The following is a 6,000-nucleotide window of genomic DNA, read 5'->3' on the forward strand; positions in this document are numbered from 1 at the left end:
TAAGGAGTCTTAAACTTTTTTGAATGATATTCAAGAAAAAAAATCTTCGCGAAAAATGGATCTAATTCGAGGAGCTCCGCTTGTTGAACGAAATGATAAAGGAATGTCCGGAAACACATCTACAACAGCTTCGTATAGGAATCCACAATGAAACGATTCAATTGATCAAGACGTACAATGAAATTGTATCCATATGATTTTGCACTTCTCCACAAATTTAATTTGTTTCCTTATTCTAGGTGGTTATTCCATTCTGGCAAATAAAGAACTTATTCTTCTTAATTCTTGGGTTTAGGAATTCCTATATAATTTTAGCGACACAATAAAAGCGTTTTCCATTTTTTTAGTAACCGATTTATGTATCGGATTTCATTCGCCCCAAGGTTGGGAAGGCTGTGCATCGTTTTGCGTGCATTTTACTCAGAATTTTAATTCCGATTTGTGTGTGACAATAATCAATTCTAAATTACATTTTAGAATTAATTTTGAGGGAAAATGAAATAAAATTAAGTCTAACTTAAACAAATTTATTTTTTTGGTGCACAAGCCTAAATTTATCCAAAATTTCAATTTTGAACAAAATTAGGTCAAACTTTATGCTTAAAATAAAATGAGCTATGTCCAAAATTAATCTTGCCAATATGCAAATTAATAATGGATTTGACAAATGGGAGTTGGAAAAATAGATTAACCATCCAATGATAAAAAATTTTCCAACTTGCATACTTGTGTAAAATACCAAGATTACATCTTCCAATATGAAGATTAATCAAATTTTACTCACAAGTAATTGAACTTAATGGATTTTAATCAACCATAACATGAAAAAAAAATCCAAACTTTGTTCAACATGGAATTTAGGGTTAGGGTTCCAATCATTTAAACCTTTAAAGATTAGAACTTTAACATTATTTGGGAACTTAAAATACAAAATCACAACAAATTTTCACACTTTATTGCAATTTATTTGGAAAATTTGTGAAAAACAAGTTTATGTGAAAAATTGGTATATCAACTTAAGCACTAATAAACACTCCTTTATTATGCTCAAGGATATTTTAAAACCAGTAGATTAGTGATGCAAATTTGCATTTAATCTAACCTTGTAATGCTTGCATTAATCAAGGCTTAAAAGAATTAAAATTTTCGTTGAAAAAACGAAAAACCCCAGAAAAATTGGGTTTTTGGTTCGAATTTGGCTTCTGGACAATCCAAACAGGGATTAAACAGTTCCAGAATGTCGATTCCACCCAAAAATCACTATTTTTGAGCCAAAATCTAGGTTCAACAGCCAAATCGAAAATAAAATCGAGTTTTAAAATTTAATTAAAACGAGCATCTAATCTAATTAGATGAACATTAACCAGAAAATTAAATTCTTTTAAAACACCTTAATTAAAAAAATAATTGCAAAAATTAAAAGGAGCGTGGCTCCGATACCGCTGTAGGGTTTCGTAGTCACCTGACACTACGCGGAAGGAAACCCACCAAGACCCGCCCCTTAATTAAAGCAATTAACAAGCATAATAAACTTAATCAAACAAGATTAAGAACAAGAATTATAACTTTGACCCGTGCTTCGCTCCCAAAGAGCTCTTACTTCAAAATCCCGAAAAGACGAGATCTCCGACGAATCGTACCCTCGACCCGACCCGAGCGTCCTAAGTCTTGAAGGTTAGTCAAGACCCGGACAAAATAACTATGAGTTTTACGAATCAAAGGTTTACTCTTTTCTTAGAGTTGCCTTTTTAATTCCACTCAAGGTTGTTCATTTCTCAATACCCAAGCTTGGTATTTATAGGGAGATGAACCCTTGCATTTCATTCCCCAACCAATGTGGGAGAATGTATAATTTTCTAATTAATTTTTTTTTTAAAATAAATTAATAAATAAATCTAATCACAATGCAACAAGTGTCAAATGGAGAGAGAAGGTTAGGTAAGGACCATGGAGGGGTGGGGGGGACCATTGCCTTGCTCCCCAAGGCTTTCCCAAAGCCTTGGTCCCCACCCTCACAAAACCACCTCACCTAAGAGGGGTGTTGGGCTGCTGCCAGCTAGCACGCCAGCTAGCATGGTGCTGGCCAGCCCAGGCAACTAGCATGTGCCTGCCCAGCAGCCTCGCATGCTTGGTGCTAGGCTATTCTAGGCGCTAGTGCTGGCCAGTGCTAGGCGCTGGTGCTGCTGGCTGTCTACCACTACCTATCGCACGCACACACATCTCTCTCGCATCCTATTGCTAGCACAGCCAGCATGCGTGCTGCTAGCGAGCCACGCATGCTGGCCCCTTCCTTCCCACCATCAACGCTGTGCACCATGCATCCCTCGCACACGCATCAGCCAGTGCCTAGCAATGTTATGCTTGGTGCGAGGCACGCACACACGCACCAGCCCACACGCATCATTGCTGCTGCTGTGAGAGGCTGTTATGCGAGGATGCGAGGCTAGGCTGTGAGGCACACATGCACACAAACGCAAGCCCTTGGCATTGCGATGGTCCCTGGCCTTGAGCTTGCGTGCTGCGATGGCCTGCCACATGCACCCAGGCACCCAAGCTAGCACGCTGCTAGCTGCGATGGGCTGCCTGGTGCTTGTGGAGCTTGCGATAGCTACCATGCGCACCCAGGCACCCATGCTAGCATGCTGCTAGCTGCGATGGGTTGCTAGGTGCACCTGGTGCGCCAATTGCTTGCGATAGGTGTCATGCGCACCCAGGCACCCATGCTAGCATGCTGCTAGCTTGCGATTGGCTGCCATGGCACGCGTAGGCTGCGATAGTGCCTAGCACACACATGGTGCGCCTATGCATGCGATGAGTGCCATGCGCACCCAGGCACCCATGCTAGCATGCTGCTAGCTTGCGATGGGCTGCCATGGCACGCCTAGGCTGCGATAGTGCCTAGCACACACATGGTGCACCTATGCATGCGATGAGCTAGCCTAGCCTAGCTATGGCTACGCTCATACTTGTTGCTTGTGATTTTGCGACGCTCGGTCTCGACTCCCTAGGCTCGATTTCCGACGTCTGTATTCGTAAAACTCTGTCGACTCATTAAATCCTTTCGGATTAATTCGTCGTCTCGGATCGGTGATTCGATTGGGTTCGACCCGAAGGGTTCAGTTAAGATCAAGCTGTATCAATAGTACCTCGATATTACTGATCGGAAGCGGCCTCCACCTAGGCATTCCGATCACTTGACCTTACTGAAGAGTTAGCCTTGTAATAATTTTGAACCCTCTATCGGAAGAATACACTTTTTGGAAGGACACCATTCCTTTCACGATATCAGTAAGGAGTCCTTAGATATCGTGTCAAAAGAGATAAAATGTCAAGAATGCATTAGATGCGACGTTTTATCAAACCAAGAGTAGCTTAGACCTATTAGCAATTATATTGCTTACCCTAAAATATTAAGTGTTAAGACAAGCGAAAGCTTGCTTGATCACTTTTTGATTTTTGGGATCTCAAAATCATTTTATTCTCACTACAACGGAAAAATTATTAATGCGTAGATAAAATTCTCAATAAGATTGAAAATTTGCATGAACGTTTTTAAATTTCAAACTTATTAGTTTATGAATGGTTTTTCATTTCAATTCTTTCATTTGTAGAGTCGTGTCTTCAAGTAACTCAAACAACAATTCTATGTGCCCGGAACTCCCCGACAGGTTGGCCTTTTGCCTCAACTTGGTCAACTTTAAGGAGTGGGAGGAGGAACTCAGGAAAACTCTTCAAAATTGTTCCTTGGAGTACACTCTTGACACTCCCATTCCAAGCTTCTTCTCTAAGGGGATCATGACCGATGAAGCCCATGAAAAATGGTCCTCCGATTGCAAGAAAGTCTCACGACTTATGGCTAACTCCATCCCGGAAGAATGGAAGGAAAAGCTCTCCTTCTATCTACCGGATATTTTCCTTAAATCATTGGAGGATGTTGTCAATGTAAGAGTCACCAAGAGTGACAATGGAAACTATGATGGACTTGTGTTTGATTTGACTAGGTCACTCTCAAACATGAAGATAAATCCAGCGAATATGGGTTGTTTTGCTAAGGAAGGGCGTCGGCTTTGGACAAAGGTCTACAATGCCAAATTGAGACCCGACATGCCCTTCCGACCTCATGTGCTTGGAATGACTAGTCTCTTCAAACACATGCAGCTTCTCGGAATCTCATTGGAAGATGAGATGTCGGGGCATATCCTGCTTGCTTCGCTCCACTCGGGCTATGATGCACTTAGAGTGCATATAGCTGCGGGAAAGGAGATACGCTCTTTAATGGAGGTGGTGCAACTGCTTAGCCGAGCCACCGCCTATGGAGTGACCGAGAGGCCCTTCAAAGCAAGGAGAAGGGAGTTCAAGAACAAGGCAAAGATACGGCGCTTCTATTATGATGGGCAAGGCCACTACAAGAGGGAATGCAAGCTCTTCCAAAAGGAGGTGGAGGAGAAGAATGTGGCATCTGCCTTAGTTATCTTCCTTAGCACTTGTATACAAGCTATTCATAGGTATTGGATACCAAATATGACTCACTTTGCGTTGCCTTTTTTCAGGAACCAAGTGAGAGGGATTCACAAGTGGATGTGCAACTACGAGCGGACGACGAAGATGGTCTTTTGGTCGTGCTTGTAGGAACATTTATTTTGTCTATAACTTGTAATTAAACTAATCTTAGTTTCATCATGCTTTTGAACATACTATGATCAATGGTGTTGGACACCAAGTTGTTTTGATCGTAAGACTTTGACAATAGTTGTTTCAAAATGTATTGTTTATATATGTTCAATGGAAATTGCATGTTCTTACATATGATTAGACAAATGTTGATACCGCTGACAAAACTAAGACAATTCATAGTAGATATGGTTATGTCTACCTTATGTCGAATAAATCTGAATCCTTTGAAAAATTCAAAGAATTTCAGAGTGAAGTTGAGAATCAACTTGGCAAGAAGATAAAAGCACTTCGATCGGATTGAGGTGGCGAATATCTGAGCCATGAATTCGACGATCACTTGAAAGAAAATGGTATTCTTTCAGAACTGACACCTCCTGGAAATCCTCAATGGAACGGAGTATCCGAAAGGAGAAATCGAACCTTGTTAGACATGGTTCGATCAATGATGGGTCTTAGTGAACTTCCTATCTCTTTCTGGGGACATGCGTTACTAACTGCTACACTAACACTGAACCGTGCTCCGTCAAAAGCTGTCGAAAAGACTCTATATGAAATATGGACTAAGAAACCTCCAAGGCTGTCTTTTCTTTAGATTCGGGGTTGCGAAGCATATGTCAAGAGATTAATTTCTGACAAGCTTTGCCCGAAATCAGACAAGTGTTTCTTTGTGGGCTACCCAAAAAAAACCAAGGGGTATTACTTCTACAATAAATCCGAGAACAAAGTGTTTGTTGCTCATGATGATGTCTTTTTGGAGAAGGAACACCTTTTCAAAATGACAAGTGGGAGGAAAATCGAACTCGACGAAGTTCGAGAGGACGAGCAACAATGTCAACCTTATAAAACTGACAATCAAAATTCTTTAGAAGTAGTTGATAAGATTAGTCAGAATCAAACAGACAATGTAAATGCTCAGCCAATTACCTATGTAGGTCGCAACGGCCGTGAAATGACAGATACCTTGGTATTGTCTTAATCAAAGATCAGGACATCCGAGTCATGGATGGAGATGAGCTAGCGACATACAAACAAGCTATGACGAGCCCCGACTCTGCTAAATGGCAAGAGGCCATGAAATCTGAGATGGACTCCATGTCTGAAAATCAAGTCTGGGAATTGGTAAATTTGCCCGAAGGTTAGACACCCATCGGTTGCAAATGGATTTTCAAATTGAAAACAGACAAACATGGAAATGTATCAGTATACAAAGCTAGACTGGTGGAAAAAGGTTTCAGGCAAATCCACGGGATTGATTATGATGAAACCTTTTCGCCAGTCGCAATGCTTAAGTCCGTCCGGATCATCCTAGCGATTGCTGCATACTAC

The sequence above is a fragment of the Chenopodium quinoa genome, unplaced genomic scaffold, assembly GCF_001683475.1.
Source record: "Chenopodium quinoa cultivar QQ74 unplaced genomic scaffold, ASM168347v1, whole genome shotgun sequence".
Taxonomy (NCBI): domain Eukaryota; kingdom Viridiplantae; phylum Streptophyta; class Magnoliopsida; order Caryophyllales; family Amaranthaceae; genus Chenopodium; species Chenopodium quinoa.